Source organism: Diabrotica undecimpunctata, chromosome 8 (genome assembly GCF_040954645.1).
Source record: "Diabrotica undecimpunctata isolate CICGRU chromosome 8, icDiaUnde3, whole genome shotgun sequence".
In the NCBI taxonomy this organism is placed as follows: Eukaryota; Metazoa; Arthropoda; class Insecta; order Coleoptera; family Chrysomelidae; genus Diabrotica; species Diabrotica undecimpunctata.
Window position 1 is genome coordinate 108,812,718 of NC_092810.1, and position 19,971 is coordinate 108,832,688.

General features: G+C 35.3%; 1 protein-coding gene across 3 annotated transcripts in view; it reads left to right on the plus strand.

The window, feature by feature from the left end:
- Plc21C (Phospholipase C at 21C) overlaps positions 1-19,971 on the plus strand; it is a 363,710-nt gene that overhangs the window by 240,038 nt on the left and 103,701 nt on the right. The window lies entirely within an intron of this gene.

Sequence of the window (19,971 nt, forward strand, 5' to 3'; positions counted from 1 at the left end):
CAATTGAATACAGGTAATACCAGGTAATAACAGGAAAAGGAAGAATTTTAGAGTGGCCTTGATTGTGAAATGCTCGATATTCCCCTAGACGAAAAATGTTTTATTTGGGGTGATTTGAATGGTATGTCCATATCTTGGAAGAGAAAGAGCGGGAATAGAAGGAGTTCATGGAGATTTGAGGATGAGAATAAAAAATGATGAAGGAAATAGTGTGATTGACTCTGCAGTAGCATGGGATTGGGCTGTCATTAATACATTCTTTATTAAGACTAAAATCCAGTATGTTATCTATAATAGGGGAGGAAAGAGAATTAACTACCGTGGCTCTTACAAATGGGACACTAGATCGAGAAATTACCTACAGGATACAGGCTGGTTGGTTTAACTGAATAGCGAATGAGTGGGTTACTCTGTAGTAAGTGTGATGAGACCTGCGTTGATGTACGGCCATGAAGTGTTGGCTATAAAGAAGATTCAGAAAAAGACGATGGAGGTAACTGAACTGACAATGTTACGGTGGATGTTGGGTAAGACTAGAAGAGGCAGGATCAAGAACGACTTAATTAGGAAAATAGACAGGGTCACTACAGTCTCAAAAAATATTTAAGAACAAAAACTGCAATGGTTTGGTCATGTCAGGCGTAGAAAGGAAAACTATGTGGGACGAAGGATAGAGCTATCAGAACTTGATGGAAGCAGAGGTTAAGGAAAACCTATGACAAGGTGGACTGTGTGGCAGAGGACTGAAAAGAGAAATGTTTAGGTGAAGAAGACCCGGTGGACAGAAATGAGTGGCGACGAATAAGAAACAGCGATCCCTGAAAAGGAAAAAGCTGAGGAAGAAGAATAGGTGGTTCCAATACTGGCAAAAATGTCCCAGCTTTTTATGAGAATATAGCCGATGGTTTGGCAATATATACCTCAGCAACTTTGTCAGCATCACTATGACCCATAAACTTTTTTGTAAACGGACAAAATAGTCGGGAAACAATGGATGACAAAATCATACTTTTCGCTGTGGCTTATGTTTTGTTCAATGAAACTTTAAAGAAAAAGAAAAGATTGTGGATTCGAACTTACTTAAACAGGCGTGAAACTTTAGATAATATAAGTATAGAAGTCAGTAAAAACTTTTCAAGAATGTCAAATAAAAATTAAACTACGTTGCATCGAAAGCAAACCATTTTTACCACCGGATCTACTACTTTAATCTCAGTTTTTCCGTACTTCTGAGTACGTACTTCCGTACAAGCTTCTGAATTTTTTGTGCGCTTTATTACTTGAAATCTAAATTTTTTTGCGACACAAGCCCATCCGTCTCTTTTGAATTTCAGTCTATATAATATATTCCAATTTTCACATTCCACGACTTTGATACTCTTTCACAACTTAATTTCGGGTGTCCTAAGTTGTAAAGCGGTTAAATTAAAAATTAAAACCAAAAAAAACATGAACACAGAAAAAAACTAATACATTAACATAGTATTCGTATATTACATCACACCACTTATTGTCTTTTGTTTTTTACTTATATGAATTATTTTAGAAATGAACTCAAATGTCCAATCGTAAAAAGAATTTTGTAGGACGGACGGTGTGTTCTAGTAGTGCCGATTTTTTCTGTGACTACAAGTGAAAAATCTTCAAAATCCTAAATAGGTAAATTGTTAATACGTTTGACATTATTAAGTGCCAAAAATTTTAACAATAATGGTCAAACACCTTTTAAAAGTTGTATCCGATCCGAACATTACAGAGTTTGGAAAGAGTACATTCATTGGTTTTCGATGGCTTACCAATCAGTTGTCAATAGAGCTGCTGGCCAGATACACGCTTGCTTGTTATTGGGTTGTGAAGATCGTTTTAGACAAAAAATATAAAATGATCATTTACAGAATACTAAAAAGACCTGAAGTTTGAAGTTACGTATATATGCCTAACCTGTTTATGAAAAATATGGTTAAGAACATAATACGGTTCTATATAGATAAAAGATGGCACTTAAGACATTAAGAAAGGTTAAAATATAATACATTTAACAATGAGCATGACATTTTGTAATATGTCAAAAATCGAAGGATTGCAGCATTGCTGAACAGCTACACACTACAGCTGAACGAGCAATATTTGTATTGCAATCGATGTATTTGTACGATGATTTCCATTAATTCAGATCTGTCGATATGGTCATGTAGTCTTTCAACAATTTTCCTTTAGTAGTGATCTGAGTTTTCTTCTAGATTGTTAATATTTAAACCGGTGGCTTTTGGTTTTGTGATTTATTTGATTTTATTCTTTATAGTTTTAGATCTAAAACAATTTTTCTTCTTATTAGTCTATGGTCACTGCCTGTTTGAAATTTATTTACCACACTGACATCTTTTATTCTAGCAATCTTGTTGGTTAAAATTAAGTCAAGTCAATTTCGTTCTTGTATGTAATAACAAAACACCAGAATATACCACAAAGATAAAAGTCGAAAGCTTACAGGATGACTCCACAAGATACCTATTCCAAAAAAGAATAACCGAAAAAAGCAGAAATACATATATCACAGAAAGTGATGGAGTCAAAGAAAGCTGGGCAAAAATTAATTCTAATATCTTAGCCTCAGCCAAGGAAGTTCTTGGTGAAAGAAATATAAATAAAAATAAATCGTTCCCAAGGCGAAGAACTCAGTTGGTTTTGTACAGAAGTAAAGGAAAAATGTAAAGAAAAGAAAAAAGCTTACCTGAAATACATGTCAACCAAAACACAAGAGGCATACCATAATTACAAGACAATTAGAAACGAAACACATGCACTTGTAAGAAAAATAAAAAATGATCACTTGGAATGCTTTTCGAAAGAAATGGAACATGATTTTTACGGTCTGCAAAAGGAAATATAGCGCTTTATAATAGGTCAAAGTACGGAGGTAAAGGAACTAATAGAACAAAAACACATACAAAAGGATACGTGGATTGACTACCTAAAAAAGCTATATGCAGAGGAAGAACAAACGACGCTAGAACCGGAAACACCAGAAATTACCACAAATGAAGAACTTAATATAAATGTACAGGAAGTTCGGAAATCACTTGAAAACCTGAAGAACAGAAAAGCAGCAGGTAAAGACGAAATACCAAACGAGTTACTGAAATGTTGTGGAGCAGCAATGACAGAATAATTAACAACATTAATTAATAAAATTATAAAACACAATAAAATACCGGAAGAATGGAGAACGAGCGAACTAATTCTACTATTCAAAAAAGGAGATAAAAAACAGCCAGAAAACTACAGAGGTATAAACTTGTTAAATACTACGTTAAAACTTACACCTAAAATTTGACAAGTGCTAATAAATCAGAGGATAAGTTAAGCAGATAAGCAACAGGGTTTTCGTAGTGGAAGATTGTGTACAGATGCAATATTCGTTATAAAGCAAATTACTGAGAAATCACTAGACAGTACAATAGGCCTGCATTTCTGTCTCTGATTGACCTAAAGAAAGCGTTTGACAGGGTAAGACTCTAGATGTAATCCATCTTCGGTATGACAGAGAAGTTCCCGTAAATATTATAAAAACTTACAGAACCTATAGAAATAGGCAGCGGAATAAGACAAGGGGGTTCATTGAGCCCCATGCTCTTTATTTTGATCATGGATGAAATTATTAAAACCATTAACAAAGTAGGAGAATGGGAAAAAAGAAATCAAAACACTCTGTTACGCAGACAACGCAATATTGATAGCCCAAGATGAAGATAGTCTGCAAAGACTGGTCCACAGATTTAACATAAGAGCAAAACAATTCGATATGACAATCTCATCTCAGAAAACTAAAATAATAGTAGTCAGCAAAGAACCAACCAGATTTAAAATAGAAATTGATGGCATCAGTATTGAACAAATAATGGAAATAAAATACCTGGGAATTACACTGTCTAGCTATGGAGACATAGACAAAGAAGTAAGCGATCAAGTACAAAAAGCAAATAGACTGGCAGGATGGCTTAATAACACTATATGGCGAAACGGACACATTAACACTGAGATGAAGTCAAGAATTTATAAGGCCACTGTAAGACCAATAATGAAATATTCCTCAGAAACAAGACCCGACACAGCCACAACGCAAAGGCTACTGGAAACGGCAGAGATGAGAGTACTGAGAAGAATTACAGGCAAAACGCTGAGAGATCGAAAGAGAAGTAAGACATTAGAAGAAAATGTAACGTACAGTGTATAAATGAATGGACACAAAATATAAAAAAAGAATGGAATAACCACATAAGCAGAATAGAGAAGACCCGTGTCATCAAGATATCAAAAGATAAGTCACCAATCGGCAGAAGAAATATCGGACGACCGCGCAAAAATGGAGTGACACCCTTTCATAGAGATATTAATCCGCCAATGAACAGAAGCAGAATCGCTTATAAAGAGGAATAAGAAGAATTTCGTTCTTAGTGATTCAATTTGGTACTACCTAAGTCCATTTTCTGTTTGATTTTTTCTTAAAGAATGTATGTGCAGAAGCAAATGTATTTGATGAAAGAATGTATTTGATGCAGAAAGACTGGTTCAGTTTGCACACTTTGGTAGTGTGCAAACTGAACCAGTTTTATTTCTTTTACCGACACCATACTTTTCCATTATTTGTTCCTTGCCGTTTCTCTTTTAACTTTGGCATTAAAGTCACCAATTAAATACTTAAAGTGATTTTTATTGTTATTTAATGTCTTAGTTATGTTACTGTAGAGTTCCTCTATTTCTTCATCAGTGTAAGTAATCGTTGGGCGTATATTTTTATAATTTACATATTGTATCTCTTTGATAGTTGTGAGATTAAGCTAGATGCTATATCAGAGATACTACTTATTTCTAGTACTACTACTACTACTTATGTATACTACTCTTCGTTTCCATTTCTTGTTAATTAGGAATTAAATATTAGGACATGTTAAAATATTAGAAATCCAATACCTAGGCCTGTTCTGCCCGTTGATGTTCCTCGGTAGTAGAATGTGTTTCCTGACGCTAATTTCAAGAGCTCTTCATCTTTCCGTATTACTTCGCTGATTCCCATGACGTACCATTTTATATTTTCAGTTTCTTTTTCCAATTCTACAAGTCTAGATTGATTTGATAGCGAGTGGCAGTTATATGTCGCTATATAAAGTGTTGTTTTATTTCGGTAGCGGTTTAGACTCTGCCGATTCTTACTCTGCCCTCCTAGGTTGATCTCTAAAGCTACTCAGTTCTTGGCCATTTGGACCTACGGAGAATGAGGGCCATAATTTGAATGTGTCTTTTATGTTAGCGGTTGTGAGGCGTACCTTATCACGCTGTTTCAGTACGGGTTGGTAAGCGGTTCGCAGGTGTGTTTATATTATAAGGCGCCGAAGCCCGCCTTCACCTTCCTCCGTCTGCTATATAACGTACTCCCATAATAAGCCTTATGTTGCCGGGGATTATGCTACTTAGGTCGTGGACGTAGGAGGTAGGATTTGTTGGCAGAGTTTCGAATTTCCCATCGAGTTTCCTATGGTATGTTTGACTATTCACTTTCTGGTTTATATATATATATATATATATATATATATATATATATATATATATATATATATATATATATATATATATATATATATATATATATATGTTTGTCTTATCTCATTAAGTTCAAAAACATTATCTTTTCGTTTAATGGTGCTTGAGAAAAATGGGGAGTAGAAAGAAATAAATAAAGGAAATCAATTGGTGCCATAAATTCAAAATATAATGACCAAATACCTTTGTAGATTTTCATACACTAAATGAATATCTTATAAATAAATGTTTCCCTAAATTACTCTATTGCATATACAATTAATCACAAAACAATTCAAATTAAATATAGTTCAATCAATGTCTCGTTTCCACAACTTGCGTCTGTATTTTTCTAAAAGGATTTACTCTAATTAGTTCCCTATCCAACAAACTCCTTCCCGGGTTTTGCTTATAAAAACAAAACTGTCGACACACTCCTAACAATGTTTATTGCTCCTATTGGATGGCCAAAATTCTGCTTAGCTATGCTTCGCTCCAAGAATAGTAAATTATTTTACTTACAAATACTGCAACTACCGCTTTCAACACTTTTTTTTCACTAATTTTCGCCACAAGAATTTTTCTTTCACAGGTTTAAAAAACAAACTATCGGCACACTCCTTTCTATTTGGCTTCACTCGCTTCCAGTCCAACCGCAGATGATCCTCCTTGCTTTTTCAATCTCATTCCCGTCTGTCTATCCCTTCCATAATTTTTTGTAACCAATCAAAACATTCTTTCTTTGCATTCAACCAAATTCCAAAACTCTCCAAATTCTTAAAACTCAACTAATTTCAAATTCCCGTAATTGTGTACAAATCATACAATACAATAACTTTCTACTTTCTCCTTCACTGTTAATGATCGCTTTTGAGATAACAGAAATGAATCCTTGAAAACGGCAGGTAGATATCATATTTCAGTGATATTGATATCATAATTCAATCATATTGATTTCCATAATTTAGAAAGTCCCAGTTCAAACATGAATCTAAAATTGACAAAGTCTCTATTTTAGCACTTAACCAACACTATAAAATTAAAACCGTATATCTAGAATATAACTATAATATAATTTTACAAATTGTTTGTTTTCTTCTTCCTTGTCCTTTGTCCTTATAAATTTTTCTCTATATACAATATAGGATAGTTTTAATATATATATATATATATATATATATATATATATATATATATATATATATATATATATAAATTTTGCCAGAGAATTGTTGTAAAAGTTACGCCATATGTAATGCGTAATGTGTATAGCGGGTTGCATTCGGTCACAATGAAGTTAGATACTAACAGTATTTGAATTTTCAATATTTTTATTTTATGATTTATTGCTTCAAAGCCATTAAGTTCGTCAAAATATACTCTGGTAGCTATCTGTTCTTTGCTTATTTTATCTTTTCTCTTATTTCTATATTAAACAATTTGTAATGCATGGTATTAATGCTCTGCTTTGTAAAAATTTTAATGTTTTGCTTTGTGAAATATTTCTACAAAATATTGATCAGGATGTATTTAATAAGTATAAGCTGTAAGGAAAATTTAATAATCCAGTTGTCTTTTGTTTTACTCTGTATTTTTTTTTTCAATATTAGGTAGCTAATTAACCAAGTGACTGTTTTATATAATAGTCTAAATTGTTTTCTTTTCCTTTGCATTGTTCAGTTTAATTAAGTACACCGAAAATAAAATCACCCATCCAAATTGTGAAGCCTTACAGATGTAATATTTTCTTATATAACCATATAAAAGTTCTATACGTTTTTTCCTCGTCTCGAATCAGCAAAATTTTGTTTATTCATTTGTGAAAATTAGCTAAAAGGTCACAGAACAACTTAATGGCAAATATTTTCTCTTCTCTGCTCATTTCTCTGAATAACATTTTACGAGCGGAATAAGAAAAACCAGCATAAAACTTCAGCTAGTGGTTGTTTTTTTGTGAAAAGAGCTCGTTTCATCCTTCGGCTACGAGAAATAGTTTAGATCTTTATTTCGGTCCCTAGACGTAATATTCCTTTTTTATGTGTCGTTTTTGTCATTCTTTGTTTTACGGCCTAAAACACAGCATTGAATTACTTTAAAGTTATACCTATTTATCGTGTTTTCGTGAAATAAATGATCGTTTGTTTTAAAAAGTATCTTTTATTCTAAATTGATACTATGTTTACTTCGTTCGTAATAATTTTATTTGAACAGCTTTGTGATTATATATAGTGTGCACAAAAAGTAACATAACTAGATTATTAGTTCATACATACGTAGACTATTAGTTCTGATAAAAAAAGTGTTCATTAAAGACTTTCAATAAATTATTAATTTTATTTTGATTTATTATTATTATTATTATATTTGATTTATGATTTTATATATTATTAAAAATTATAAAATGATAAAAAATACATCGCCAAAACACACACACACGCAGTGATCAACCCTGTCCTTTGGAACATGTGTATACCAATGTAAGAGTGGGATCCACATGTCCGAAGATCAAACCGGTCACACTTCACTAGTTGAAGTGGTACCTATCTGACCCCCAGGCTTTTCCTCTACCCCTCCTCATCGTGTGACTTACGTGAGAAGGCTTATGATCTGAAAGTTACTTAAGGTGCTCTGGGTAATGGAGCACCCTCTGTTTTTATTGACTGTGGTAATGCCACCTAACTGTAGGGGTAGCCGCATGTAGGCTTTTCTCCCTATTTACTTTACTGACTCTATAGAAGTTACTCTAACATCACTTCGGGACTTGAGTCCCTAAAACAAAAGAAAAAAGAGCGTGTGTTCCGACCATAGAGCCGCCAGCCTGGGCTGGCGACTCTATGTCCGGAAAAGAGTGTGTGCTCGGTCACTCAGCCGCCGATTTGGCAAAATAAATTTTGTTCTCCTCGCCGGCTGAGCACCCGATAAGGGTTCGGCCACCAAGCCCATGTATGTCGCACATGACCTCAGTGCTCGGATTTCGCGAGCACGAATCAGTATTCATTTGATCTGCCTTAAGGGCCTAGTCCGCAGTTGCGGTATATAGAAGGCCTGACGGGCCTTCTATATTTAAAATAGTGAATTTAGTTACGTTAAAACCTTAAAGTGAAATAAACTAGATTGAAAACTAAGTGATATTATCAGAAAACACGCGATTTTTTTTTGGTCTTCCTTGTAGCTTCGGGACTATAACATGCCTGGGCAACAATTTTTACCCTTTTTCCTTATTCTTTGTCTGGATGTAATTGGGGGGCATTCCAGGGTGTATAGGGCCTTCACACACCCCTTGTATATTGTGCTTATTACTATGCATATCCTCTCGTCAGAGTACCTAAAAACCTGAAAGAAAAGCGTACCCTCTCGCCAGAGTTTTTTTGGTGGTGTTTTCTGATTGACTGCATTCTTGTGTCTGACGACTCTGCGACCATCTCATTCTTTATTTATTCATTTGGGTTCTCCCTATATCCGGCTATCTGCTGTTTTGGTCTTCTGTGTACCGCCCTGATATTTTCGTTGTAGTTTGTCGGCTCTCTTAGCATTCTGCTTGGGTGGTTGTTTAGTCCGTTGAATATTTCGTATGCTCTCTCGTCTAGCGTTCGTAAGATTCTTGTTTGTCCTGAATATCTGTATACGTTTCTCTTCTTCTTCTTAAGGTGCCATGCATTTCTGCGTAGGCGTCCACCGTACATCGTCTTGTCAGGTGAGATGTTAAATAATTCTGTTTTTAGCAGCATTGCGAAGCATTTCATAGCTGTGGATTCCTGTCCATTGTCGAATATTGCGCAGCCATGACATTTTTTTTACGTCCGAGACCTCTCCTACCCTCTATTTTCCCTTCGAGTATCAGTTGCTGAAAAGTGTATCGTTCTCCTCGTATAATGTGCCCCAAGTATGCAGTCTTCTTACTTTTTACATAATTAAAAAGTTCCCTATCCTGTAAGCCCGCTCTTCTGAGTACTTCCTCATTTCTGACCCTGTCCGTCCATGATATTCTGAGCATTCGACGCAGGCACCACATTTCGAACACTTCAAGTTTGTTAATGGAACTGGCCTTTAACGTCCATGCTTCCATTCCGTACAGGAGAACAGGCCACACGTAACACTTAAGCATCTTGTATCGGAGGTTGAAGTCCAATTTGCGATCAGTCAGAAACTTACGAAGCCTCAAAAAAGCATTTCTGGCTTGTTCAACTCTGCTCTTTATTTCATTCTCGGGGTCCCAACCCTCATTCAGCAAACATCCCAAGTATTTGAATTGCCTGACTTGTTCGATTTCTTCTCCAGAGACATATATCTTTGCGTTGGGGTAATCATTTCTACTTATAATCATTGATTTTGTCTTCTTGATATTTATTTTCAAACCCCGAGCTTCACTTGCAAGAGTTAGATCATTCAAAAGACATTGAAGATCTTCGATGTTATCTGCCACTATGGCTGTATCATCGGCATACCTGATGTTATTAATAAATATGCCGTTAACTTTAATACCCTTATTAGAGTCTTCCACTGCTTCTGCGAAGGCTTTTTCTACGTATAAATTAAACAGCATTGGAGACAGTATACAACCTTGCCTTACTCCTTTTTTAATGGAGAAATCTTCTGTTTCGTTGGAATTTTGAAGACGTACTGTTGCTGTCTGATTCCAATACAGATTGGCAATGATTCTTATATCCTTTGCATCCAATCTCAACTCTTGTAGGTATTTTATCATCAATTCATGTTTTACATTATCGAATGCTTTCTCGTAATCGATGAAACAGATAAAAACATCCTTTCTTTGATCTAAACAATTCTGTATCAATGTTTGCATACTAAAGATCGCTTCTCTCGTGCCAAGTCCATTTTTGAAACCAAACTGACTCCATCCACTGACCTCTTCACATTTCTTAAACAATCTAGTGTGAAGTATTCTCAGGAAAAGTTTCAAAAAGTGACTCATTAGGCTTATTAGTCGGTGGTCTTTGCAGAAGTTCGCACGTGGTGTTTTTGGTAGGGCGATAAATGTAGATCGAAGCCAATCTTTTGGAATCTGGCCCGTATCGTAGATGTCGTTAAAGAGCTTGACAATAATGTCTAGGTTTTCTTCATTAAGTAACTTGATTGTTTCTGCGTACATATCATCTGGTCCTGGGGTTTTGTTACTTTTTAATAGTTTGATAGCGTGTACAATTTCAGCTTTCAAAATACTTGGGCCATACAAATGGTCTCCCAGTTGTGGTGGTTTTTGTGTTCTGTCATCATTGAACAAATTGGCTGTGTACATTTTCCAAGTATTAAGTATATCGCTAGGGTCCGTTATTAATTCATTTTGGTCATTATGTATACCAGTGACTTGTTTTTTCTTGAAGACACCAGCAATTTCCCTAATTTTCTTGTGAAGATTGAAGCTGTCGCCGAGTTTATATAGGCTTTCAGCCTCGGCGCAAAGTGTAGTCATCCAGATCTCCTTCGCCGCTATAATTTCTTTACGAATTTGACTGTGTATATTTCGGTACCCTACTTCGTCCTGCCTGATCTTACACTGCCTGCGTTGTTCCATCATCTCTAATATTTCTTCTGTCATCCACTCATTCTTGGTAGTTGTTTTACTCTCGAGTAGAAAAGTGTTGTTCAGCTCATCAAATGATTCTTTTATGGTGGTCCATGACTTTTCAACATCATTCTCAGTTGCCATATTAGAGAACCTATTGTTTATTTCCTCTGTGTACGCTTCATTTGCTTCATACGTTTCTCAGAGGTACGTATTTAGGTATTTTCAGGGCATCTCTGACTATTTGGTTTTGTGTTGTCTGTATTTTCTTCCTGTTAGATTTGCAGGTGTGTCCCCACGCAGCGGAGGCATACGATAGGACTGCATGATGATGCTGTTTGCAATCCTGATTTTGGTTTTGAATCTCAGTTTGCTTCTTCTTCCTATGAGCGTTGAGAGCTGACTTTTCAGCGCTTTGGCTTTGTATGTTTGTTGGTTTATATGTTATGTAAACGTAAGTTTCTTGTCGAGTAACACCCCAAGGTATTTTGCCTCGTTGGTCCATTCTACTGGGGTGTTTCCAATCGTGATTTCTCGGTTTGGTACACTTTTTCTGTGACTAAACATTACAACCTGTGTTTTGTCTGGTTTTAAGGCTATTTTCCATTTTATGCACCATCTTTGGAATCTATTCAGTGCTCTTTGTAGATGATTAGCTGCACGATCGGGGTTTCTCCAGCTGACAGCTATTGCTGTGTCGTCTGCGTAAAGACTTAACAGGGATCCTGGTTCTTTTGGCATGTCGGCCGTATAGATGGTGTACAGGTACGGTGATAGCACAGCTCCCTGAGGCACACCTGCCTCCAGGGTCCCGACTTCGGATAGGGTTGCCCCTATTCGAACTCTGAACCTTCTGTTGGCTAGGTATGACCCGAGGAGGCATGTCATCGCCTTGCTGTATCCCATTGAATTTATTTTATAAATGAGTCCGTCATGCCAGACCCTGTCAAATGCTTTACTGACGTCCAGAAATGCTGTAGCCGTGTACATTTTCTCTTTAAATCCTTTTGTTGTAAACTCTGTGAGACGTAATACCTGTAGTTCACAGGAGTGTTCGCTTCTGAATCTGAATTGAGCCTCTGGGATAGTGCGTAGGGCTTGAGACTCTTCATTTAGTCTTTTTAATATCACTCTTTCTGCAATTTTGCTTATCGATGATAATAAGCTGATTGGCCTATAGTTTTGTGGAAATGTGCCATTTTCCCTGGGTTAGCAATCATGATAACATGTGCTTCCTTCCATCTGTCTGAAAAATATCGTAGTTTGAGCATATTGTTTATAATGTTGGTGATGTAAACGTCACACTGTTTGTGACGTTGTCAGGTCCTGGGGCTTTTTTGGCATTAGTCAGCTTTATTAGTTCTTTTATTTCTTCGGGAGATGTGTGCATTATCCCTATTCTGCCCTTTCTTCTTTTTAATCTTCTAGCTGTTCTCTCTACCTCTTCTTCGAAGTCTATGTCTTCGTTGGGGTGTTCGTTGTTTCTACACGCCCTTTCTAATTCGTCTTTTAAGACTTCTGCTGTATCGATTTTCGTGTAAACAATCCCGTTTTCTCCATGTGGTTGAGATATGGGTTTTTTGTCCTTTCGGAGGATTTTTGATAGTTTCCAGAAGGCGGATTTATTGGGGTTTAGCTCTTGGATATAGTCCCAGCTTTCATTTCTGTGATTTTGTAGTTCTTTTCACTTCTCAGGGAGGTATCCACTTGCCGTTTCACTCACCTCAGGAGCAGGGGCCGTTGCTGTCCGACTTTGTCAAATGTCAAAGCCTTACAGTGTTATCCCTGTCGACACACCGAGGTGAACCCGTGATCTTCGCAAACGCAAAGCTATTAAAAGCCTCCGCGAGTAGCCTATAAAGACAGCTCCTCGACGGTTTAACTAAAAACAGCCTCGCATCTGCTTTTCGCCTTACTAAGAACAAATGCCCATGCAACGTACGGTGTCTTACTCACCGGGAGCTGATAAGCTCTGTTAACGTTGGGTCAATTGCCCCCACCAAAGCACGCTTCTCTCTTCGCTGCACGTCTGTACTGTTCGACTGCTCGAGTCGAACTCGACTTATTACATCCAGTGTTGCCAATGCAAAAATAGAAATTATCCGAATGTTGGGAGCAAAATATCCGAAATTATCCGAATGTTAGGAACCAAATATCGGAAATTATCCGAATTCATAAAAACCGAAAAAGAAGACTAATTAAAAGGCATAATTATTATAAAACAATATTAGTTTGATAGAAATATATTTATTTAAATAAAAAACAACAAACAATACATAAACACAGCAAATTAAAAAATTATTAACTCTTAAAACCTATATTAAAAATACTTATTGTTTACATACATAATCATAATACGTTGTAGAAACCAGCTAGGTACAGCTAAATCAAATACCAATGAATAAATAAAAAAAGCTAAATAAAAAGTTGAAAAACTGAAAAACTAAGTAAAGAAGGGATAACAATTCCTAGTTCCTACAGTTTATTCATTTTTTTGTTTCATATTTTAGAATTACATAATCATATTCGATTTTTGTCAATTCCAAAGATCCGTGGATTTTTGTACAGTAAAACAGTAAACCAAAATTATACTATTTATCAACAGAGGGCGCTGAAATAATTCATAGGTTCCATCATCTTCGATTATATGAGAATAGAATTTGCAGTTCTATGTACATTCGCAAATTTAGCTATTTAAGCTTATAAAAATTTAAATTATATTTAAAAATAAAAAGTCGATAGACCCTTGAATTATCCGAAATTATCCAAAAAATTGTTCAATCCGAAAATTATCCGATGGTCCACGAAATTATCCGAAAATCGGATAATTATCCGGACATTGGCAACACTGATTACATCGCCAAAATGACCATTACCGATAATAATATTATTGCCAATGGCATAAACTGATATGTTTCATGTGCGTCGAAGAGGTGTGGTCTTTACCCTTAAGGCCGGTTTTCACGCTACGTCTTATTGTACGTTTTGTTGGATAGGACAAATCCTATACAATAAAACGTGGCATGTAAACAGCAAAACGTACGTCTTGTCGAATCGAAATGAAATCCAAGGTCAGATCGTAGAAATGATGGGAGAAGCATAGTTTTGCGAGAACTGATAGGATAAAAATGAATGAAAATGAAGTGAAACTGATAGGATAAAAATGAATGAAAATGAGTGAAAATACATGTTCAGACAAGTCGTCCGATCTTGACTTATTTGACGACTAGTTCCACTGCAGTTCGTTTCATTTTTCCCAAAAAAAAGCCTAATAATGTCAGATTTGCGGGAATGCACCCACGATTTTCTCGGGGAATTTATTGAATTGTATAAAAGTTTTTAAGTAGTTATGTTTTAAAACCAAGTAGATTGCATTACAGGTTTCAGGAATTATTTCGCTTAACGCTGGTTTGGATATTATGATTGTGAACTCCAAGTCCTTGACGCTGCGTCCTGTTGTAAGATATCTGAAAGTTGCTGTGAGTCTTTCATGGGGTGTAATGGCTTTCATCATGAGGTGTCTTATTTCAATATGTATGGTGTTACCAACTCTAGCAATTGACAATAGGCTGAGGTGTCCATTCGCAAATAATTGCGCCAGTCATCTGGTTCGCCTCTTTTAGTAACGAGACGTGGGAATACTGGCTTCTTTTTAGAAGCCCACTCTCTTGACCATCTTGTCTTTTCCCTCTTCATCCCCTTTTTCCTCAGTCGTAGTATCTTTATAGTTGAAAAAATAAAAGAAAGCAGCCGTGTTTCCTCCATAATAAAAAAAACACTAAACAAACTTTACACAACTCAAGACTGAATTAGAAATGAGGTAGAAAACTGAAGGAAAAACGTAGTGTGTATACACTGAACAAAACGTACATTTTGTCGTACGTTTTATATGACCCACAAAACGTACAATAAGACGTAATGTGAAAACGGGCCTTTATATTCGACACTTACTCAATCACTCCCGACTAATAAGTTTCAAAACACCATCACTTTAAAAAACCTTAATAGGTCGCAATTCTGACTTCTGCATTGTCTTGTGGTTGCCTTGAGTTATTTTCTGTTGATGTTAACTTTCTTATAGAATGCTCGGAATTCTTTCTATCTGTTGAGGTTTTCTATATATTTAAGTTTCTTATTTAAGTAGTTTCGTTTTTTTCTTTTATGTATCCTCTTTTCTTCTCTTTTCTTTGTCTGGTGATTCTCTACAGTTCTTCTAGTTCGTCCAGTAAGCATCTTTCTGTAGGCTTCATTTTTTTCTTTTGTTGCATTCTTGCATTCAACGTTAAACCAATGATTTTTACGGGCACAAATTTATGTTCCTATTTCACCTTTTGCTGCTGCTTCAATGTCTTCCTTTATTCTGGTCCAGTAGGAGTCTATATCTGTCTGGCTTTCTTCATTTACATTTTGATTCCTTAGCCTGTTTGTGATATTTTTCGAGTACCGTTCTGCAATTGTCGCATCTCTCACCTTTTGCACATTCCATTTTTTTCTATTCATTTTATTTTCTTTACTGGTGTTTTGAAATTCTAGCCCTCAATGTTGAGATCACTAGGCAATGATCTGAGTCTATGTTTGCACGTCTATAACTTCTGAAGTTTATTGCGTCTGTTCCATGCCTTGATTATTTTAAAATGTGATCAATCTGACTTGTTTTCTTCCATGAGGAGAGGTCCAGGTTACCTTGTATATCACTACTAATCTTACCTCTGGTTACCTTATTTCCTCTGGTTTGTCATCAATTGAGGCATGTGCGTTGATCAAACTAAAATTAAAGAATTTCCCTTTTAAGCGCAAATAGTACGTTCTTCAACTGTAGGCTCTTAAAGTCAATAATAAGGCCTTTTGTTCTTTGGTTCACAATAAATCTCACCTTATCCATGTGTTGGCTTTCATTGCATCTATAATATATGGAATGGGTTCTTTTGTCAAGTGTACCAGTTCCCGTCCACCGCATTTTCTGCAGTGCTAAAACATCTACTTTGTACGTGTTCACTATGTCTAGTAAAGTTGTGAGTGATCCAGTTCGGTACAGGGTTCGGGTATTTTATGTTCCTAATATCAATTCCATTTGTCGTTTGCAGATACGTCTTCGTGAGTTTCGTCTAGCTAATGGTTCCTGAGGTTCCGTAACATATGCCTTTTTACAAGAAGAGGTTGTCGGCCTCTAGCCCAAGCCACAACCTGGAGAGCCAGTGACTCTTATGTTAGGATTGCCATACCTTAGTCTGTTTTGGTTGGCGGTTGGTATTTTTATTTCCCAGGACAATATACAGGAATCTCAATATAAAGAAGATGAAACAATTCAAGTCAAAAGTAATGAGCCAGATTTGGAATTATCCAGGTTACACCATATATAAACACGTAACATTGCTTAGTAGCTCCTAGTTCCTAAGTTCCTAAAAGAATTAGTAAGAAAGATACAAGATAAAAAACTGTTGTAAACGTATATTTATGGAATTCGACGGCGATGAAAATAAGTAACAAAATCAGATAAAATAAATAATATACAAATTGTAACAGGATTTAATTAAGCATCAAATCTAAGTAACCCAATTCGGTTTAAAATTTAAAATCCTTATAATAACAACTACACTATTATTGCCAAACGCGATTGTTTGTTTATGACATTGAAAATATCGGTGTAATGAGGAGGCACGCTGACCTAGTGAAATTTGCAATGTAATCAAAAGCTTATTAAATAATGTGTACAAATTAAACAAGTAAGAACAATAATAAATATATACAAGTAAGAACAAACGCACGTGAGTTAAATAGTTGGAAATCACGGGAGTAGGATTATTATTAAGAATGAAGAATCAAGAGAACGGTCGAAGTTAGTGTTGTCATCCGTCAACTGAGTATTATCTGTTACTGTATTTAAAGAACTAATAAACGAAATTATGAGTATCTATTGTGTTCAAGTAATTAACCACCTGCAAGGGGTAAACTACCCTGGACTTCCACTATATGGAACTCTTGATAGAATCAATCCCATAAACATTATAAGAATAAACAGACATTATTACAAAATAATGAAGCAAAAAATGCACTAATTCATACCTATAATAATTCTACATGAAAAAGGAAAAATATCCGATAAAAAAAACTATCCTAAATAAAGTTTTAGATTATATTATATCTTTGAAAAGTACAAAACATTTTCCTAACGAACATTCGCTGATATCATTAAAAAACAAAAAACTAAAAAAAAAACAATCAATCTAGTAATTAACACGGATATCTGTGTAAGATAACACAAAACTTGTTTTAAACACATGACTTTTTAAATTTATAAACATTCCCCAAAGAGCGCAAAATTGTCTATACGCTAAAAAATTATGAAAGCAATAATTTAAACAAAACGTTCCAGTTTCTTACAATATTCAATAAAACTTAGGAAGTATGTTATGTTCTGATGTCAAATTGTTTTCGGAGTGTTACTGAAATAGAATATGAAAATAAATTATTAGAACATTATGTGCGCGTATTAATGTTTTAACATCGCAAGTGAATATATTGTCATCTTTACAAAATATTGGATGGCCCAAAACATGTGGTTTATATCCTTCTTTCCTACGTGAACTCGTTTAGACCGATCACTAAAAATAAACTAATCCAGTATATAATAATTTTTCTTTTTTTTTATCATTAATTTACTTTAAGAAGAGCACGGCAACTCCTTGGCTTAATATTTATCATTACATTCCTCTATATCTGTCTAGATTTTATTGTATTTAATTCAAGTTTTTTAAAAACGTAAAGAAAAAAAGTAGCTAAACTAAACAAATTAAAATTTATTAAAATTGTCGTAGGATTAACAACTATTTCTTTAAATTTGAATTTATTTTATTTTGTCTTCTTCTTCATTCTTCTTAATAGTACCTGGTTAATCTTATAAAAGATCATAAAAGAGGTTTAAAAGGTTTCTCATCATGATTTTTGGTCATCAACATCCGGCACTATATATCAATATCCTGGGTTGACAGAGTTACTAATGTGGAGGTCCTGCGTAGAATGGGGAAAGAATGTGAAATTCTCATGACCGTCAAAACTAAAAAGTTGGAATATCTAGGGCATGTAATGAGAAATCAAGAACGTTACTACGGCCTTCTCCAGCTGATTCTCCAAGGGAAGGTAAATGGTAAGAGAGAACCGGGAAGAAGACGCATTTCCTGGCTTAAAAATTTACGAAAGTGGTCTAACACGACTACCACTGAACTGTTCCGCGCTGCAATAAACAAAGTAAAGATAGCCGTGATGATCGCCAACATCCGGAACGGATAGGCACTTTAAGAAGAAGAACATCCGACAGGGATAGACAAGTGAAAGACTGTACGACTCCCCCAGCGGTATATGTATATATATATATATATATATATATATATATATATATATATATATATATATATATATATATATATCGTCATCATCATCATCATTCTCAGCATATTCTACCGACTATGGTGCAGCCTCCCTTGCAAAGTCATTTTTCATTTCTGTCCACGATAGTCTATAATTCACTTTTCTGTGCCATGTTGTACTGGTTTGTTTCCTTATGTCATAGTCCCATCTCAAATTTGGACTTTTTCTTGGTCTCTTGATACCTCTTGGATACCACAGTGTAATTCTAATGGACCACCTACTGTCAGTTCTTCTCACTAAATGTCCCGCCCACTGCTCTTTTTGTTATATCTAGCATGCATCGCTCCATTGACCTTTGAGTGATTTTGAGTTTCGATATTATCTCTTTCTTTAGTGTAAAAGTTTCGCAGCCGTATGTCATGATTGGTAGTGTACACTGATCGAATGCTTTTTTCTTCAGGTGAATTAGCATCTTCGATTTCAATATAACTTTATTTCTACCAAAAGATGTCCAAGCCAGTTTCATTCTTCTGTTGATTTCTGGAAGTAAGGAGCCAGATTTATGTATTAATTATCCCAGGTATACATACTCGTCTACTGTCTCAAGTGCAGTGTTGTTTATTATTACATCTTGGACATCCACTAGCTCGTTGTACATGGTACTGTTTTGTCAAGTTTATTTTTAGGCCAACTTCATTTTTAGCTGCTTATTTAGGTCACTTGTAAGTTGTTGTAGCTCTGTAGGATTATTAGCAATCAGAAAGATGTCGTCTGCAAATTTTAGATGGCTGACGTATGACTTTTGCTGAAATTATTTTCTAGAGTTGCAGTGAAGAGCTTTGGTTATATTGTGTCTCTTTGTTGAACGCCTCTGGTAGTTTGAAATTCTGGAGTGTTTTCATAAATATTTACCTTAGCTTTTTTGCTTGTGTGTATATATTTGCTAAAGTTTCTATGTACGGTTTGTCAATGCCTTGGTTAGTCAAAGCTTCTATTGCTGCCTAGGGAAATATAGAATCGAAAACCTTCTCGAAATCTGTAAACGTTAATGCTAGCAGTATTTCATATTCTTTAGCTCCCCTCATTAGTTCTCGAAGCGTATGAATATGATCCATGGTACTGAATTCACTTCTGAAGCCATCTTGCTGTCGCTGTGCAGCATCTAATGCGTTTGTTAATCTGTTGTTGATGATCTTTGTGAATATCTTGTATATGATTGTTAGTAGACTTACTCTAGTTTTTGATATCCTCTTTGCTACCTTTCTTATGAATGAGAATTATGTTTGGTGTATTCCAGTGGTCTGGTATGCATCTGGTAAGCAACGATTTGCTTTTTCCCAATGATTACTGCTTTTCTTGTTTTCTTTTAGTTTTTCCTGTTTACGATTGCATTTTCTACCAGTCTTTCATTGTATTTTCTTATGTCCTCTAATACTTCTCCTTATTGTCTTACAAAGTTCTGTGTATTGTATTCTCTGTATGTTGCTACTTACTTTCATTTTCCT